This window comes from Anomaloglossus baeobatrachus, chromosome 12, assembly GCF_048569485.1.
Source record: "Anomaloglossus baeobatrachus isolate aAnoBae1 chromosome 12, aAnoBae1.hap1, whole genome shotgun sequence".
In the NCBI taxonomy this organism is placed as follows: domain Eukaryota; kingdom Metazoa; phylum Chordata; class Amphibia; order Anura; family Aromobatidae; genus Anomaloglossus; species Anomaloglossus baeobatrachus.
In genome coordinates, this window is record NC_134364.1 from 22,550,278 (window position 1) to 22,570,956 (window position 20,679).

General features: G+C 48.0%; 1 long non-coding RNA gene across 2 annotated transcripts in view; it reads left to right on the forward strand.

The window, feature by feature from the left end:
- Positions 1-20,679, forward strand: part of LOC142257937 (uncharacterized) — a 901,785-nt gene that overhangs the window by 350,549 nt on the left and 530,557 nt on the right. For both annotated transcript variants that reach the window (XR_012727682.1, XR_012727683.1), the window contains exon 4: positions 19,842-19,917. This is a non-coding gene — a long non-coding RNA (uncharacterized LOC142257937). The remainder of the gene's footprint in view (positions 1-19,841; positions 19,918-20,679) is intronic.

The following is a 20,679-nucleotide window of genomic DNA, read 5'->3' on the forward strand; positions in this document are numbered from 1 at the left end:
ATTACAGGACAGACTTTTCTAACTGGTCTGAGAGTGCTGTATACGCGTTTGACTGTATAAAAAATGCTTTGAGTTGGCACCAGTATTAATATAACCTGATGTGTCTTTACCCATCCCCGTGGAAGTTGACACATCAGAGGTGGAGGTGGAAGCTGTATTGTCACAAGGTCTGCCTGTTGGTAAACTGCGTCCATGTGCCTTTTTTTCCAAGAAGATATCTCTGTCTGAGCACAATTATGACATTGGTAATGTGGAACTACTTGCCATGAAATTTGCGTTTAAGGAGTGCCGACACTTTTTAGAGGCAGCTATTTATCCTGTTACTGGTATTATTACTGATCATTAAAATCTCCTCTACCTCGAGTCAGCTAAATATTTTTTTCATTACTTATCGTCCAGGGTCTAAAACACAAAGGCTGATGCATTGTCCAGATGTTTTCTAGAGTGAGGAACCTTGTGAGTATTGAGGCTGAAACTGAGATTGTGGAGGCCCAGGATAAGACACCGTCGGGGGTCTCTGCTAACAAGTCGTTTTTTCGTTTTAGTATTCACCTTAAGGCTCTGGGGGAACATCATGAACCATCCTGGCTGGTCACCCTGTGGTGAAAGGTACTCTGCATCTCTTATTGCATTGTTTCTGGTAGCCCAAAATCTGGAAGGATGTGGTGTCCTATGTGTATGCATGTGCCACCTGTGTGCACTCTGAGGCATTGCACTCTCGTCCGTCAGATTGCTGCTGTCGCGGGCGGGGAAGGACGCCGCTGCGCTGCGCTCGCTAACGCTCAAGTCCGGCGCTGCTGCGATGGCTGCTCGGTGGCTTGAACGGTGGGCCGGATCCGGGGACTCGAGCGGCGCTCCTCGCCCGTGAGTGAAAGGGGGTAGTTTGGTTTGGGGATTTGGTCCGTGATGCCACCCACGGGTTGTGGTGAGGTTGGGCACCACCACTGCTGGTGACGGGGATCCCGGGAGCGATGGCAGGGAGCAGCTGGGATGTTGTTTTCCCCCTCCGTGGGTAGGGGTTGGTGGTCCCGGGGCCCGGTGAGATGACAGGGAGGCAGGGTTGGATGGGTGCAGGGTCGCTTGGACTGCGCAGCGCGGTGCCAGACGGCACGGTAGTACTCACTCAGCCAGCCACAAAGGTACGCAAAGTCTCTGGTAAACCAAACGGCTGGATGGACGGGTCCCGCAGCCGGCTGCTGTGACTTCTCCTGAACGGTTAGTGGTGGCTGCCTTTCACTGCACCTTTGTGTATGTTCGGTCCCGATGGAATCCCACCAGTAACCCGCTCCCCAGCGTGTGTATGTGCCGGAGGAGCCCTTTTGCCCGCAGGCTCTGACCCTTGGAACTCTAGCTGTGGCGGTAGCTGTATTTCCTCTTGCTGGTCGGACGGTTGCCTTCAATCGGGTCTTGGCTGTTAGGAAACCCCTGGGGTTCCGGTCACTGACGGATTTGACCTCTAATGGCGACTCCAAGCCTGGTCGGGGTCCGTAGGCCCTGCCTGTGTGTGCTGGCTTCACTTCGCTCCCCGGTTCGGTACCGGCGGGCCACCACCCGTCCCCGGTCCTACGGTTCCGCGTTGATCTGCCTCTCCTGCAGACGGCCACCACCGTCTGCCAACCTTGCTCTTAAGTGCCCGGGCCACACACCCGGACACGGTCAGTTTTCTCCTCACTTTTCCTCTCTCTTGCCTAACTCTTCTCTCAACTCCACTCCTTCCCTTCTCCCCCTCCATGACTGTGAACTCCTCCGTGGGTGGGGCCAACCGCCTGGCTCCACCCCACCTGGTGTGGACATCAGCCCCTGGAGGGAGGCAACAAGGATTTTGTGTCTGGCTGATGTGCCTGTCTCAGGGTGGGGGTGTATGTTGTAGTACCTGTGACGACCTGGCTAGTCCAGGGCGCCACACTGCCATTGAGGGTCCCTAGCAAACCTTGGACAGACATTTCATGGGCTTCATTGTGGATCTTCCTCCCTCTGCTGGTAAAATGGTCATTTTGTGGTGGTGGATAGGTTTTTCAAAATTACACATTTTATTGCATTACCATTATTACCCAATACTAAAACCTTAGTTCATGTATTTATACGTGAAATCGTCAGACTCCATGGAGTCCAGTCTGATATTGTTTTCTGAGGTACCGTATTTTTCGGACCATAAGACGCACTTTTTTTCCCCCAAATGTTGGGGGAAAGTGGGGGGTGCGTCTTATGGTCTGAATGTAGGGCTGCGCGGAATGAGGGTGCTGCGGTGGAGCGGGTCATCGGGGGCATGAGCAGGCTGCAGCAGCGCCTGCCGTGACCACATGGACCCGCTCATTTAATATGCACGCCCATCATCCCGCCCATCATCTCTCAGCGCTGACAGGTGGGCGGGATGATGGGCGAGGGATAAACAGCCGGCCGTGATCACCCCTGGCAACTACAGCCTGGAGTGATCATGTGCGGCTGTATTCACTGCCCCCCGTGCATCATCATCAGCGCGGGGTGCAGTGAATCAGTACACTCACCCCTCCACGTTCCCCTGCAGTACCGCGATCTCCTCCTGGTTGCCGGCGGCCGCTGAGTGGAGCCGTCCCCATTCCCCTGCAGCACCGCGATGTCCTCCTGTCTGTGCGGTGGCCGCTGAGTGGAGACTAGTGGGTCGCACAGCGATGACGTCATCGCTTTGCGCACGTGTCCACACGCAGCCGCCGGCAGCCAGGAGGACATCACGGTGCTGCAGGGGAACGGGGACTGCTCCACTCAGCGGCCGCCGGCAGCCAGGAGGAGATCGTGGTACTGCAGGGGAACGGGGACGGCTCCACTCAGCGGCGCTGCCGCTGACACAGGCGGGAGGAGGAGCGATGCTGCAGGGAGTGAGGTGAGGTAAGGTGAGTATGAACGTTTATTTTTTTTATGTGCCACAGGATGCAGGCCGTATACCAGCATGGGGGTGTATAGCAGGATGGGGTGTATAACACGATGGGGGTATATTATTAGCAGGTTGGGGGTATATTATGAGCAGGATGGGGGTATATGAGCAGGATTGGGGTATATTATGAGCAGGATGGGGGTATATTATGAGCAGGATGGGGGTATATTATGAGCAGGATGGGGGTATATTATGAGCAGGATGGGGGTATATTATGAACAGAATAGGGGTATATTATGAGCAGGATGGGGGTATATTATGAGCAGGATGGGGGTATATTATGAGCAGGAGGGGGTATATTATGAGCAGGATGGGGGTATATTATGAGCAGAATGGGGGTATATTATGAGCAGGATGGGGGTATATTATGAGCAGGATGGGGGTATATGAGCAGGATGGGGGTATATGAGCAGGATGGGGATATATGAGCAGGTTGGGGGTATATACTGTATATACAAGGCATGAGGATCATTACCAGGATGGGGTATCTTCGTAGAGAATTTGGGGACATTACCCCCATAACAGTGTCAGCAGCAGATCCTCGCCCCATAACAGTGTGTCATGACTCCATTTTTTGCTTAAAATTTTATTTTCCTATTTTCCTGCTCTAAAACAAGGGTGCGTCTTATGGCCAGGTACGTCTTATAGTCCGAAAAATACGGTACTTAATTTATTGCCAATTTTTGCAGGGCTTTCTGCTGTCGCTTAGGGATTAAACTGTCACTCGTCAGCGTTACATCCACAGTCTAATGGACAAAACAAATCAGAACTTGGAGCAGTATTTGCGCTGTATTGTCTTGGATAATAAGGAAGAGTGGTCCTCGTTCCTTCCTCTAGCAGAGTTTGATATCAATAATTGTTGCCATGAGTCTTCTGGTATATCTCCTTTCTTTTGAGGCTATGGTTACATCCCCATTTCTGTACTTTCCTTAAGAGGCACTCATCCGGGGTACCTGAGGATGATCAATTTGGCTCACCACTATCATCAATGTCACGAAAAAACAATGTCAGAATTGCCGGGATCCGTTGAAGCGTTCCAGAGTTATAACCTGTCAAAGTGACACTAGTCAGAATTCCAAAAATTGGCCCGGTCATTAGGGTGTTTTAGTGGCCGGGGGTGAAGGGGTTAATAAACCTCTCCTAAACCCTATAGCAGATGTGGCTCCCTGGACTAGCCAGGTCGTCACAGGGAATACAACACGACACCCCCCCACCCCGAGATAGGCACATCAGTCAGACACAAATCCTTGTTGCCCCCTCCAGGGGCTGATGTCCACACCAGGTGAGGTGGAGCCAGGCGGTTGGCCCCTCCCACTGAGGAGTTCACAGTCCTGGAGGGGGAGAAGGGAAGGAGTGGAGTTGAGAGAGGAGTTAGGCAAGAGAGAGGAGAAGTGAGGAGCAAACTGACCGTGTCCGGGTGTGTGGCCCGGGCACTTAGAGCAAGGTTGGCAGACGGTGGTGGCCGTCTGCAGGAGAGGCAGATCAACGCGGAGAGAGAGAGAGAGAGAGATGGCCGTCTGCAGGAGAGGCAGATCAACGCGGAACCGTAGGACTGGGGACGGGCGGTGGAGCGAACCGGGGAGCGAAAGGAAGCCAGCACAAACCAGCAGGGCCTGCGGACCCCGACCAGGCTTGGAGTCGCCGTTAAACAGGTCATATCCATTAGTGACTGGAATCCCAGGGGTTTCCTAACAGCCAAGACCCGATTGAAGGCAACCGTCTAACCAGCAAAAGGGAACTACAGCTACCGCCACAGCTAGAGTTCCCAGGGCCAGAGCCTGCGGGCAAAAGGGCTCCTCTGGCACATATACACGCTGGGGAGCGGGTTACCGGTGGGAAGCCATCGGGACCGAACATACACAAAAGGTGCAGGGAAAGGCAGCCACCACCAACCGTCCGGGAGAAACCACAGCAGCCGGCTGCGGGACCCGTCCATCCAGCCGTTTGTTTTACCAGAGACTTTGCATATCTTTGTGGCTGAGTGAGTACTACCGTGCCATCCGGGCCCGCGCTGCACAGCCCAAGCGACCCTGCACCTTGCCAACCCTTATTATGAGACAATTTCTCAAGGACTGAGCCATAAGGTAAATACTCCGCCAGTACACTTGCGCTGGCGGGGTATATGCACCACTCGTAATAGCATACAAGAAGGAGAACAGTCGAGTGTATATGCAAATAGAAATTTATTTATTATCAAAAGAGACAAACGCAAGGCAGCAATATGAAGGGAGTTAAAAACTACCACTGAATCAAGGGGGGCAAACACTGTGATGAAAAAGTACAATACAGTTGTTATCAATAGCCGTGGGAGAGGTGAACATATATGGCTATTCTGTTAAACCATCAAAAATAGATGTGATATAATGATAATATCTATTGTTCACACTCTCTACTAGTCGTGGGAGAGGCATGGGGTTTAAAACAATGGAGGAAACAATTAGCCGTGGGAGGAGAGGTGCTGGATGTTTAACAATCCTCTAGTCGTAGCATGAGGGAAGGTAAAGGTATACTGAAAGATAGTCAAACATCCAGCACCTCTCCTCCCACGGCTAATTGTTTCCTCCATTATTTTAAACCGCATGCCTCCGCCACGACTAGTAGAGAGTGTGAACAATAGATATTATCATTATATCACATCTATTTTTGATGGTTTAACAGAATAGCCATATATGTTCACCTCTCCGACGGCTATTGATAACAACTGTATTGTACTTTTTCATCACAGTGTTTGCCCCCCTTGATTCAGTGGTAGTTTTTAACTCCCTTCATATTGCTGTCTTGCGTTTGTCTCTTTTGATAATAAATAAATTTCTATTTGCATATACACTCGACTGTTCTCCTTCTTGTATACCTTGCCAACCCTGCCTCCCCGTCACCTCACCGGGCCCCGGGACCACCAACCCCCCTACCTACGGAGGGGAGAGAAACATCCCAGCTGCTCCCTGCCATCGCTCCCGGGATCCCTGTCAATAGCAGCGGTGGTGCCCAACCTCACCACAACCCGTGGGTGGCGTCACGGACCAAATCCCCAAACCGAACTACCCCCCCTTTCACTCACGGGCGAGGAGTGCCGATCGAGTCCCCGGATCCGGCCCACCGCTCGAGCCACCGAGCAGCAGCAGCAGCGGCGGACCCGAGCAAGGTGAGCGCAGCGCCCCGCCGCCCGCGACACAGACATTTGGTTCCTGAGGGACAGGAGAGCTAACTCTTTTGTGCGCTGGATCTGCCTCAAGGATAGTTTATTGAGTAACTGGAAGATGCCCTCCCAGAATGATCTCACTAGGGGACATGACCACCAGATATGAGTGAGGGTTCCCCTCTCCTTTTGGCATCTCCAGCACACATCAGAGGCTGATGAAAAGGCAGCATGGATACTCACAGGACACCTATACCACCTAGATATTACCTTGTAGCACCTCTTCTGTGATATCACATTCAGCGAAGATTTACCAATAAAGAGAAGGATTTTGGTCAGCTCCTCAGCCGAGAATGACCTCCCCCACTCTCTCTCCCACTTCCCAAAGTACCCAGGCAAGCCGTCCCTCCCACCTCTGCCTCTGAGAAACAAGTCATACAAGGTCGAGACGGTATGACCTGGAGGATCCTTCTCTAGGCAAAGGGTCTCAAAGGGTGTGAGTGCCCTATAGGTGTCTACTCTCCTAGCCATAGACACTATAAAACTTTTTAGCTGTTCATAGAAGAACCACATATCTTGATATCTGAAGAGTAATTATGTAGGGGTTTATCTGAGATAAAGTCCCGAATAATAGGATGGTCACTATTCCTTTTATGGAGGAATATTGATCTATTGAAACCCGCCTGAAAATCTGGATTACTATGGACTGGTGTCAATGGGCCTGAGATGGAGGACAAGTCAAGATATTTATTACCTCGGGACATAAAATTCCGCAATTGCTTAGTGATAAAGGGTACTGTGGTGGAGCTGGAGCTGAGTGGTGCTCTGGTCCAAATAACTACCTTCGGATCAATATCAGATTGCACGCTTTCGGCTTCCACCCATCTTTTCATTTCCCCTGAATGAAATCAATCCATTATTTTCTATAAGTGTGACTTGTTTGTATATCAACCTCCTGAATTGTAAAGCGCTGCGGAATATGTTGGCGCTATGGAAATAAAGATTTATTATTATTATTATTATTATTTTACACTAGCTGTGGTACCCGGGCATTGCCCAGGATAGTAACTGACTCTCTTCTAGTTTTTGTCTGTCTCTGTCTGTCTGTATCAGTCTCTGGGTCTCTCTCTCTATCTCTGTCTGTCTCTCTCTCTCTGTGTCTCTCTCTATCTCTGTCTGTCTCTCTCTATCTCTGTGTCTGTCTGTCTGTCAGTCTCTTTCCCCGTCTGTTTCGTTCCAGGTCTGTCTCATTCCAGGTCTGTCTCATTCCAGGTCTGTCTCGTTCCAGGTCTGTCTCGTTCCAGGTCTGTCTCGTTCCAGGTCTGTCTCGTTCCAGGTCTGTCTCGTTCCAGGTCTGTCTCGTTCCAGGTCTGTCTCGTTCCCCGTCTGTCTCTTTCCCCATCTGTCTCTTTCCCCAGTCTGTCTCGTTCCCCGGTCTGTCTCTTTCCTTGTCTCTGTCTCTCTCCTTGTCTCTGTCTCTTTCCCTGTCTGCCTGTCACTGTCCGTCTGCCTATCTCTTTCCCTGTCTGTCTGTCTCTTTCCCTGTCTGTCTGTGACTGTCTGTTTCTTTGTCTCTTTCTATCCCTCTCCCCACCGACATCATATTACCTCACACATAAGCTTCTTGTACTAACAATGTCATTTGTTCCTATAGCAACCACTCACAGCTACTATTAATAACCTAATAGCTCGCAGCTCCATTGACTTTAATGGAAGCAGGTTTTTTGGAGAGTAACTGTAAAGTGTGGGGTTAAATTTTCCCATCCAAACATAGTCTATGACATTCCCTGAGTCACATGGGGTGTCTGTGCAAAATTTCGTGATTGTAAATGCGACGGTGCGGATTCCTTTAGGTGACATACATACACACACACATAGATACATACATACATACATACACACACACATACACACAGCTTTATATATTACATTAGTGATCATGTACTGATCCTGAGTTACATCCTGTATTATAATCTAGAGCTGCACTCACTATTCTGCTGGAGGAGTCACTGTGTACATAGATTACATTACTTATCCTGTCCTGATCCTGAGTTACCTCCTGTATTATACCCCAGAGCTGCACTCACTATTCTGCTGATCCAGTCACTGAGTACATACATTACATTACTTATCCTGTCCTGATCCTGAGTTATATCCTGTATTATACTCCAGAGCTGCACTCACTATTCTGCTGGTGCAGTCACTGTGTACATACATTACATTACTGATCCTGAGTTACCTCCTGTATTATACTCCAGAGCAGAACTCACTATTCTGCTGGTGCAGTCTCTGTGTACATACATTACATTACTTATCCTGTCCTGATCCTGAGTTATATCCTGTATTATACTCCAGAGCTGCACTCACTATTTTGCTGGTGCAGTCACTGTGTATATACACGTTACTTTACTTATCCTGTAGTGATCGTGAGTTACCTTCTGTATTATATTCCAGAGCTGTTGTTGACAGCCACAAGCCACACATCACAGGCCTGTGAGCCACAGGTTGGAGCCCCCTGGTCTACAGGAATAGTTAGGAGCGCAGGGAGCTTTCATAGGGGCCTCTTATTCCCAGCAGTGATGGGGATTGGGAATTTGAGCCTCCACCAGTTACTTTTATGGATGGTCTACCAGACAGGTAATGTTTACCATGAAGACAAGCTCTGCCCGTATGTTACTGTGTAATATGGATGTCATGCAGCAGTAGTCCTCCACTTGAGACTTCCTAATACTTGAAAGACATTGATAAGCAGCGCTCTTATATGGTTGCTGACCACTTCTCCCTGTGATCAAAACTAATTCTTGTGGGTTTTGTAGGCAGAAACTCGGGGCCAAAAAAATCTGCTTGTCTAAAGGCCCCGTCACACTAAGCAACATCGCTAGCAACATCGCTGCTAACGAACAACTTTTGTGACGTTGCTAGCGATGTTGCTGTGTGTGACATCCAGCAACAACCCGGCCCCTGCTGTGAGGTCGTTGGTTGTTGCTGAATGTCCTGGGCCATTTTTTAGTTGTTGCTGTCCTGCTGTGAAGCACAGATCGCTGTGTGTGACAGCGAGACAGCAACAACTAAATGTGCAGGCAGCAGGAGCCGGCTTCTGCGGAGGCTGGTAACCAATGTAAACATCGGGTAACCAAGAAGCCCTGTCCTTGGTTACCCGATATTTACCTTTGTTATCAGCCTCCTCCGCTCTCACTGTCAGTGCCGGCTCCTGCTCTGTGCACATGTAGCTGCAGCACACATCGGGTTAATTAACCCGATGTGTGCTGTAACTAGGAGAGCAAGGAGCCAGCGCTAAGCATTGTGCGCTGCTCCCTGCTCTGTGCACATTTAGCTGCAGTACACATCGGGTAATTAACCCGATGTGTGCTGTAACTAGGAGAGCAGGGAGCCAGCGCTCAGTGTGCGCTGCTCCCTGCTCTCTGCACGTGTAGCTCCGTGCGGTGGTAACCAAGGTAAATATCGGGTTGGTTACCCGATATTTACCTTAGTTACCAAGCGCAGCATCTTCCACGCGGCGCTGGGGGCTTGTCACTGGTTGCTGGTGAGCTCACCAGCAACTTGTGTAGCGACGCTCCAGCGATCCCTGCCAGGTCAGGTTGCTGGTGGGATCGCTGGAGCGTCGCAGTGTGACATCTCACCAGCAACCTCCTAGCAACTTACCAGCGATCCCTATCGTTGTTGGGATCGCTGGTAAGTTGCTTAGTTTGACGGTACCTTAATGGGATGAATTTGATTATTCTTATCAGGCAGGAGCCATAAACTCAAAGTCTGATGGAAGAAAATCCTGGCCGACCAGAAAACCTCTGATCAGTATATACAATTAATTATGAGTAGTGTTGAGCGGACCCGGACTGTAAACATCCGGATCCGCACGGTTTCAGTGCTATCTCCGGGGACGACCCGGACGCGGGATTCCAGGTGCGCGATCCGGATTCGGCAAGTCCTAAAACATGAAAAAAACAATAAATTAATGACTTACTTACCGACACTCTGTGTCATGGCGGCATACTTCTTCCGGGTCGCACTTTGACTTCACACTTCTTTCCTTGTTTTCTCCGCCCAGCGTCCTTCCGTGCAGGCTGACACGCCCCCTAGCCTGTTACAGTGTGCTGTGGTGATCGGTCCCCGGTCACCGGCCGTCAGTGCATGCTGGCACGCCCCCCTAGCTTGTGACAGTGTACCGGCCCCGGAGGCTGTGACAGTCTGCCGCGCTCATGGCGGCATCGTTAACGCTACACTCAGAGCGGGCAGTGTTATCGCTCTGAGATGTAGCAGAGCTGTTAGTGTTGCCGCGGGTGGATTTCTCTGTCTCTTATTATGGGGGCAGTGTGGATGGCTTCAATGTGGGGGCACTGTGGCTGGTCTCTCTCTCTCTCTCCCTCTCTCCCTCCCTCTCTCCCTCTCTCCCCCCCAGGACCCCAAGACTGCAGTGCTAACCATTGAGCCACCGTGCCACCCTATATTCATTAACATCTTTATTAATTTCATACAAGATGTGTAATGTAGAAGTTCTCTTCAGTTGTGTGGTCCTGATGATGATAATGATAATTATTGTTGATCATCATCCCTGTGCTGGATAATGGCAGCATGTGCCGCAGATTGTGTTGGATGCAGCAGAAGATTCACTTACTCTGTGATTACATCTGACTGCGGAAAGTAATGAGAACAGTGACCGAGCCCGGAATCTGCCTCGTACTGAAGAGCGTCATCTGCTCCCGACATGGCGGCCGCCACATCATTGACTTGTCATAGTCATTTTCCCCAGCCGTACTCCATCTTCACTGTGGGGGCACAGCGGGCCCCCGCTCTGGAGCGGTGATCTGTAGAAAAAGGAAACCAAACTTCATGTCATGGAGCAGCCGAATATTAAAACTACCACTTACCTGGAATATATTTGGATCCATGGTGACACAATGGCATTTATTACAGCCGCGTCTTGGAGGTCATTCTTGTTCTAGTTCACACCCCTGTGTACAAAATAACAGAAAACACTATAATTCTGCATTGATTAATCTCATAGTATTTTTTTCGGAGCTGTTGCTCAGTTTTTCTGATATACAGTTCCAAATTCTCTGCTCTCTTTCACTGGTGATAAATCTGGGTACCACTAGGAGGAGCAGTGGACCCTGATCATTGCAGTGAATGACAGCTCCCCCAAGTGGTGGCTGCAGGCAGATTATTAATGGACACTAATGATCACTTCTCTCGTCTTCCAGGAGAATCTTCACTATTCTGTGTCAGACAATGTGGCGTTATGGCCGCTGTTATCAGCTCCTGTCATTAATCACATTACGCACTGATGATCTTACCTTATGTGAGGTTTTGTGGTCGAATGATGTGACCTATCTCTGGTCGGGGGTCACCGCTGAGACCAGGAGAGGGTCGGACTCTGCGCCTTGCTTTGTCCATTACTGACTCTGGTGAAACAGAAAACACATAAATATAATTGTATAGAAAGTGACAGGACATCAGTTTACAATGAAGATACAAAGAGACAGACGCTCCAACATAACTGACAGGAAACCTGTCCTTACACATACCAACCAATCAGCACGCAGTTTTCATTCCACCAGAGATGTTTAAGGTATGCAAGCTGATCTCTAATTGGTTGCTATGGGCAGTGTTGATAAATGAGGCCTACTGACTTTTCATGGATGTGACCCCTGTCCTCTGATTGTCCCTGATATGTTCCCAGCAAAGGAATCTGGGACTGATTTGGAAATAATGAAAGAAAAATCCCCTTTTACTGGAAAGTTATCTATAACGAGAAGACATGAGAATATGACTTTTTAACCCTGTAACAAGGAATTTACGTGATTTAGGCTTTGCTGGGGGCATCCATTGCGATCAATCTCTGAGCCCCCTTGACGGCGAATTTACTCGCTTTGTCCTCTAAAGTAAAAACAATGAACACATCAGACGCCCCCAATAATAGCAACACCTCCCCACCCTTCCGCCGTCATATTTCTACATTCAGTATATTGAGGCGTTTTGGAAATTCTATGGTTACTTACTGATGCAGGCTAGTCTGTGGGCCCAGGGTTGTGCCTGGTTGAAGGTCATGGCAGTCTCTTGGACTGTCTTTTCATGGATGTGACCCCTTTCCTCTGATTGTCCCTGATATGTTTCCAGCAAAGGAATCTGGGAATGATTAAAACTAATGAAGAACTGTAGATCGCAGGTTCATGTTGAATCTGGGATCTCCTATTTTGCCCTAGTCCTTTTCCTTGGTGCTGTCACCTAGTTCTATTCCTTTCATACTATATATGCTTTTTACATTTTTTTTACCCAGATGTAGGATTTTACATTTCTCCCAGGTAAACCCCCATTCTGTTCTCCTTGGCCCATTGCTTTAATGTCTAGATCCTTTTGAATCCGCTCTCTTTCCTCTCTAGTGTTGGCTACTCCTCCTACACCCATTCATTACCACTTATTATATTTTTCTTACCTGGAATATATTTGGGTCCATGTTGATACACCAACATTTATTACATCCGTGTCTTGGGGTTTGTTCTTGTTCTAGTTCACACACCTGTGTACAAAATAACAGAAAACACTTTATAATTCTGCATTGCTTAATCTCATACTATATTTTATCAGAGCTGAAGCTCAGTTTTTCTGATACACAGCTCTGAATTCTCTGCTCTCTGTCACTGATCATACATCTGGGTACCACTAGGGGGAGCAGTGGTGAATATGAGCTCCCCCTAGTGGTAGCTGCAGGCAGTCAGGATGTGATGCAGAGGTTTGGATTATTAATGGACACTTATTATGTTCACTTCTCCTCTCGTCTTCCAGGAGAATCTTTACTATTCTGTGTCAGCACAATGTGGCGTCATGGCCGCTGTTATCAGCTCCTGTCATTAATCACATTATGCACTGATGATCTTACCTTATATAAGGTTTTGTGGTCGCATGATGTGATCCATCTCTGGTCGGGAGTCACCACTGAGACCAGGAGAGGGTCGGACTCTGCGCCTTGCTTTGTCCATTACAGACTCTGGTGAAACAGAACACATAAATATATTTATACAGAAAGTGACAGAACATCAGTATACAATGATGATACAAAGAGACAGATGCTCCAACATATCTGACAGGAAAACCTGGCCTTACATATAGCAACCAATCAGAACACAGCTTTCATTCTACCAGAGATGTTTAAGGTATTTTCATGGTATAACTACAGTTTGATGGACCCTGATGGAAAATTTGGACCTCACCCCCCCCCCCCTGCAGCTTTTCGATGTTCTACTATGTATCTTTGCCTCAGCACCTGGCTTTCCCATGCTGTGTTATACATCTTTCCCTCACAACTCAGCTTTGCAATGCTGTTTTATACATCGTTCCCTCACAACCCAGCTTTCCCATGCTCTGTTATACATCTTTCCTCATCACTCAGCTTTTCCATGCTCTGCTATACATCTTTCCTTCAGCAGCCGGCTTTCCCATGCTCTGCTATACATCTTTCCTTCAGCATCCAGCTTTCCAATGCTCTGATATACATCTTTCCCTCATCACCCAGCTTTTCCATGCTCTTCTATACATCTTGCCCTCACCACCCAGCTTTCCCATGCATTGCTATACATCTCTCCCTCAACAGCCAGCTTTCCCATGATATCCGAGCATGGGAAAGCTGGGTTCTGAGAGAAAGATGTATAGCAGAGCATGGAAAGCTGGGTTCTGAGAGAGAGATGTGAGAGAAAGATGTATATCAGAGCATGGAAAGCTGGGTGAGGAAGGAAAGAGCCTCTTTCTCACAACAACCAGCTTTCCCATCCCATGCTTGTATCTTTGTCCCCCATCCTCGTATATGTGTCGACATCCTGTTATTATATGGCCCCCATGCTGGTATTATAGGGCCCCATCCTGGTATTATATGGCCCCATCCTGGTATTATATGGCCCCCATTCTGGTATTGCACGGCCCTCATCCAGATATTACTTAGCCCCCATCCTGGTATGATATGGCCCCCATGTTGGTATTACTAGTCCTCATCCTGATATGGCCCCCATCCTGGTATTTCATGGTCCTCATCCTGGTATTTCATGGCCCTCATCCTGATATTACGTGGCCCCCATCCTGGTATTATGTGGACCCTATCCTGATGTTACATAGTTCTGCCCCTGATGTGATCACTGTCCTCTGATTGTCCCTGATATGTTCCCAGCAAAGGAATTTGGGACTGATTGTAAATAATAAAGGAAATATCCCCTTTTACTGGAAAGTTATATATAATGAGAAGATATGAGACTACAAATTATTAATACTGTAAGAAGGAACTTACATGATTTGAGGTTTGCTGAGGGCATCCACTGCGATCCATCTCTGGGCCTGCGTGACGGCAAATGTACTCTTTGTGCTCTTTTTATAATAAAAAGTAAAAACAATGAAGATCAGACATCTCCAATAATGGCAGCAGCCCTACCCCCTAGCCACCATATTTCTACATTTACTATATTGAGGCATTATAGAAATTCCATGCTTACTTACTGGTGCAGACTGGTCTATAGGCCCATGGTCATGGTCGGTTGAAGGTCTGGGTGGTCTCTTGGACCGTCATAAGCTCTACATGTCGTTTATAGACATGAAGTCATTTCTCATAGACTCTACATGTCGTTTATAGACATGGAGTCATTTCTCATAGACTCGACAAGTAGTTTATAGACATGGAGTAATTTCTCATAGACTCTACATGTCGTTTATAGACATGGAGTAATTTCTCATAGACTCTACATGTCGTTTATAGACATGGAGTAATTTCTCATAGACTCTACATGTCGTTTATAGACATGGAGTAATTTCTCATAGACTCTACATGTCGTTTATAAACATGGAGTCATTTCTCATAGACTCTACATGTCGTTTATAGACATGGAGTCATTTCTCATAGACTCTGCATGTCGTTTATAGACATGGAGTCATTTCTCATAGACTCTACATGTCGTTTATAGACATGGAGTCATTTCTCATAGACTCGACAAGTAGTTTATAGACATGGAGTAATTTCTCATAGACTCTACATGTCGTTTATAGACATGGAGTAATTTCTCATAGACTCTACATGTCGTTTATAGACATGGAGTAATTTCTCATAGACTCTACATGTCGTTTATAGACATGGAGTCATTTCTCATAGACTCTGCATGTCGTTTATAGACATGGAGTCATTTCTCATACACTCTACATGTCGTTTATAGGCATGGAGTCATTTCTCATAGACTCTACATGTCGTTTATAGACATGGAGTCATTTCTCATAGACTCTACATGTCGTTTATAGACATGGAGTCATTTCCTGACCTTTTTGGAAATTCACTGATCCTGCCGTTCTGCAGGCAGGATAGTAGATGAGCTCTCATCTTCTCATGCTGGAACTGAGCTGTGGGTTCACCACCATTTTCCAAAAACTCGTAGGCAAACGCTGTAGCAAACACCCCACAGTCATAGCAGTTTTTCTGCTGATCCACATTGAGAAAGCTCAGATGTTTCAGGGGCTCATCGATCACTACACCGTACATGTTGATAATCTGCTGATAGACGGATGGAGACAGATTTCTAGTATTGATACTGTCGGCCACCAAGATTTTGCCATTTTTGAAGCAGGCTGTCAGCCAGTGCACCCTTTCCTCATTGTAGTGGATTTGTACAGCACTCTGCAGTACACAGTACCCTGGAACTAAAAGAACAGCTGGGGGCTGTGTGACGCCCTGGGCAAGCCAGGGGTCACAGGTCATAACACCACACGCACCCCACATTCCCTGCAGGAACACCAAGGTCAGACCAGAAACCCTTGTTGCCTTCCTCCAGGGGCTGATGTCCACACCAGGGGGTGGGCCAGGTGGTTGGCTTCACCCACCGAGGAGTTCACAGCCCTGGAGGCGGGAAAACCAGGCAGTTAGCTCAGGGAAGAGCTTGAGTAGACAGTGAAGTAGAAGGAGGGAAAGTAGAGAAAGAGAAAAGGACAGCAAGAAGCCTGAAGTTAATCCGGGTGTGTGCCCCGGACTGAGACAGCAAGGTTGACATACGGCGGTGACCGTCTGCAGGAGAGACTGCTCGGAGGTTGCCGAAAGGACCGTGGACGGGTGGTGACCCGGCGGTACCTGAGCGGTATACAAAGAACAGTCAGCACCATTGGCAGGGGCCTTTCGGATCCCGGCAAGGCTAGGAGTCGCCGAATTTGCCAAATCCGTCAGTGAAGGGGACCTCCGGGTCTCCCAGCAGCAAAGTCCCAATTGAAGGCAACAGTCCGACCGTGAAGGGGAGACACCGCCACCGCCAAGGCACCAGTTTCCCAGGGCCAGCGCCTGCGGGCAAGAAAGGGGCTCCTCCGGCCCATATCTAAGCTGGGGAGCGGGTTACCGGTGGGAATCCATCGCTACCAAAGAACCGTACTTAGGTGCATGGAAGTGACCGTCACCGCTAACTGCAGGGAACATCAGCACCGTAGCCGTCCGAGGGACCCGTCCAACCAGCCGTTTGTTTACCGTGAACTGTGTCATCATTCTTGGGCTGAGTGAGTACCTCCGTGCCGTGCGGCACAGCGCTACCCCTGCGTCCCTGCACCTCCACAGGCCCAATAACCCGCCTGTCCACCATCCCAACCCCATCACCGGGCCCCGGGACCAACCAACCCCCTACCCACGGAGGGGAGAACTAACAACTTTGCTGCTCCTTGTCACCGCTCCCGGGATTCCCATACAGAGCAGTGGTGGTGTCCCTACAATCACCACAACCGTGGGTGGCGTCACGGACAATAAACTATCCCAACAACCAAACTCCCCTTTCACTCACGGGCGAGGAGCGCCGCTCGAGTCCCCGGGATCCGGCCCATCGCTCGAGCCACCGAGCAGCAGTGGGCCGCAGCGGCAGCCGGACCCGAGCAGTGGGAGAGCGCAGCGTCCCCTCCTCCGCCCGCGACAGCTGCAGGCCATCAAAACCCTCAAACTGATTCTGCAGCAGCTCCTGGGCCATGCTGATGATTTTGTCATCCAGCATGCCCGCCTGGCTTTTGCTCCTCAGGATGCATAATTGCTCTGCAGACAGGTAGTCCCCCTGACTCCCCTCTTTCTTTCTCCGTTTTCCATATGGCTTTTAGACCACAACAACCACACAAACTAATGATGCATAAGGCTTTCTCATGTGTCCTATCTGGTTTCCTGTGACATACTAAAGCAGAGCATGATCCCCTCCCTTCATATTCTGTCATAACCACCTGCAAGACCACCACTGCCTTGCTAAAGAAACTGAGGGTAAAGATGCTATGGAGCATCTGTGGGGCCTCCTCAAATGGAAATTGGAAGAGTGCAAGGTCTGTAACATCCACCAGATCTGGATGTCATCATGGAGGATGGAAGAGGATGCAGCAGTAAGGCAGTGATGGAAAACAATGGTGGTCACATATACTATTCGCTCTTTGGGCTCAATTTAGCCAGCAGTTTAGACATTAATGGCTGTGTGTTGAGTTATTTAGAGGACTCCAAATTTACACGGTTACACAACCTGCACACTGACACTGTACATTGTATCAAAGGGTCCGATCTGCAGTGTTGTTCCATGAAAAGATATAATAAAATATTTACAAAAATGTCAGGGGTGTACTCAGGGGCGGAAGTGTTCCTCGGGCTGCTCTCCCAGCTACTGTAAGAGGGCCAGCCGCCTGCTGCATAATGTCATAATAACACACATGGCCTCGCACAGTGAACTGCGAGCGGCCATGTCTCCTGTACTGTGATGTGGTCTGGGCCAGGCTCACGGACACATTACAGGAGCAGACAGTGCTGACCAGCTGCATAGTACAGGAGACACAGTCGCGCGCAGCTCACAGTGCACGGCCATATGTGTTATAACGGCTTCATGCAGCGCTCGCTCCCTCCTCCCGCCGAAGAGGAGCATCAAACAAGGGTTGTGGCTACATCTCAGTGGCTAGAAGGACCTTCTGGGGTAGTGAGCGTGACCGGCTTGGTTAGTGGGCGTAGCCATGTTTCCTACTGTCCACTATCATCATGCAGTGGTGGCTTCACCTCCCCCCTCCCCCTGTGACAAACAGGCTTTAACCACAGTAGAAAGATAAGTGGCCAGCCCAGTCACCAGATCTCTATTGAGCTGTTGTGGGAGAAGCTTGACCGCATGGTACACAAACAGCGCCCATCAAGCCAATCCAACTTGTGGGAGGGGGGAAGCATGGGGCGAAATATCTCCAGATTACCTCCGCAAATTAACAGGTAGAATGCCAAAGGTCTGCAAAGCTGGAATTGCTGCAAATGGAGCATTCTTTGATGAATGCAAAGTTTGAAGGAAAAAAATATTATTTCAAGTAAAAATCATTATTTCTAACCTAGTCAATGTCTGCACTATATTTTCTATTCATTATGCAACTCATTTGATAAATAAAAGTATGATTTTTCATGGAAAAGACAAAATTGTCTGGGTGACCCCAAACTTTAGAGCTGTAGTGTATATGTACCAGCCTGTTTATAAAGCCTGTTACCACTGCTTCTCTAGTGCAGCGGCCAGAAATAAACAGACCAAAGGTGGGCCGTCACAACTTGAGGGCCACTGCCTTATGATTGCCCCCCAGGCAAAAATGTGCCAGCCAGCCCCTGGTCCTGCTGCATCTAGATGGTCCCACTAAATGCAAACCAGATAGCATTGTACGTCATTGTAGCATTCTACGGTAGCCATACTTACGTAAGTGTGCCTTGAATTTAGAATTAATCACTAACAGTATCCATGGAAAGTAAGCAAACACCATCACACCTCCTCCTCTATGCTTCACGGTTGGCAGCACACATATAGGAACCATCTGCTCATCTTTTTTGCATCTCACAAAGACATGGTGGTTGGTACAGAAAATCTCAAATTTTGAATCATCACCCCACACAGATTTTCACTGATGTCCAGTCATTGTGTTACTTGGCTCAAACAAGTCTCTTCCTGTTTGCCTATCTGAGCATCTTCTCACACTCTCCTCTGGTCAGTTGATGTTGAGATGTGTCTGCTACTTGAAGGTTGTGCGTAATTTACTGAAGTCCTTTCAATTTTCTCTCTCTGAGGCTGGTACCTCTACTTCAACTGAGGAAATTATTGCCATCTTATTATATTTAGAGAAGCATTTAATGATAGAAATCTACTTTTTATAAACATTTCTGCAGATTAATATTTCATATCTGTTTGAAAGGTTTATCCAGGATTTCGTTTTTAGGCCCATAGTAAAACTATTGTCTTTTCTACCCGACACAGAGCAGTCTCCAACTGCTCCTGCTAGCGATTCCACTGCTTTATGTCAACATAGCAGCTCTTCTGGGCTGCTCTGTCGATGGGTTTTGACTGCTGATGTCATGGTGATAGACAGCCGGTTCTCCGCAGTTAGGCAGCAAGAAGGCGTTTGTCAGGCAGCAAGATATTGACAGTCATGCCCCATTAACAGGGCAGATGAGAAGCTTCAACTCTGTTGATGTGACGTCAGCAGAAGCTACTGAATCGCCGGCAGGAGCGATCTGTGATTGCTTTGTGCTGGCAGAGATTGGCACTGGGCACATCAGTCAGATAGGTAGTAACTATCTGCCTGTTAGTTCTTAAGCCTAGAGTAAAAATATGAAATAGTCATGAATAACCCCTTGTAAGTAATATTACACAGTAGTTTCATGGCATCATAGATCTTTTTCTTGTATTTCTTATGTTATCTTTAGAAAAAAACAAGGAAAATTGTACCATGTTACAGTTGACTAAATGCATTAATTCTTGTGTTGTCTATTCAACATATTTCAATTGTAACCCCAATCTTCTATTTTAGATTTACTGTGATCCTATCAAAGTACCCAAACTGCTGAAATACTTGCAAATCCTTGGAAGAGTCGGCCCTGCAATAGGTAGGTTTCAAATGAGGTTTTATTCTGAAATTACAACATCTGAGTGTAGTGGGTCAGAAGCTTAAATATCCAACATGGCATCCAAAGAAATGCTCCAATTTATTCCTAATATCAAAAATAGTCCTCAGATTTCCAATGAAAAATTTTAAATAGTAATTTTACAGAATGTACAGTGTTCAATTCAATCACATTGAGTTATGGATTTAATCGGTAGATATTTCTGTAGTCTAGGGAGTACCGTTTCTTTGAGGAGACGGCTAAGCTGGAAAAGGGAAACCTAAAGGCCAGGCCCATAATCTCTGGGTTAAAGGTATGCAAATCAGCTCTCTTTCCTAGGGAAAGAAAAGTGGCTCTCTAGTGCCCTGTATTGGAAGTATCTACCATGGATAATGTCAGACCCCATTTCAAGACTTCCTTACTAGCTAATTTGTGTTACCAGACCAGGAAATATGCCGAGATTTTGGGTGGACAAAAAAGCTATTTTTGATATTTATCAGTGTAGGGACCCGCAAGCGTGAGGATCCGTGATGAGGATTGTGGGCTTACATACATTGGCCAATTTACAAACTAATACCTCACATATATTTTATATGTATTTTTTGCACTTTGACTATGCGGGGTGCAGCCGGGCCTCTTAACCCCTTCACCCCCGGCCACTAAAACACCCTAATGACCGGGCCATTTTTTGCAATTCTGACCAGTGTCACTTTGACAGATTATAACTCTGGAACGCTTCAACGGATCCTGGCAATTCTGAGATTG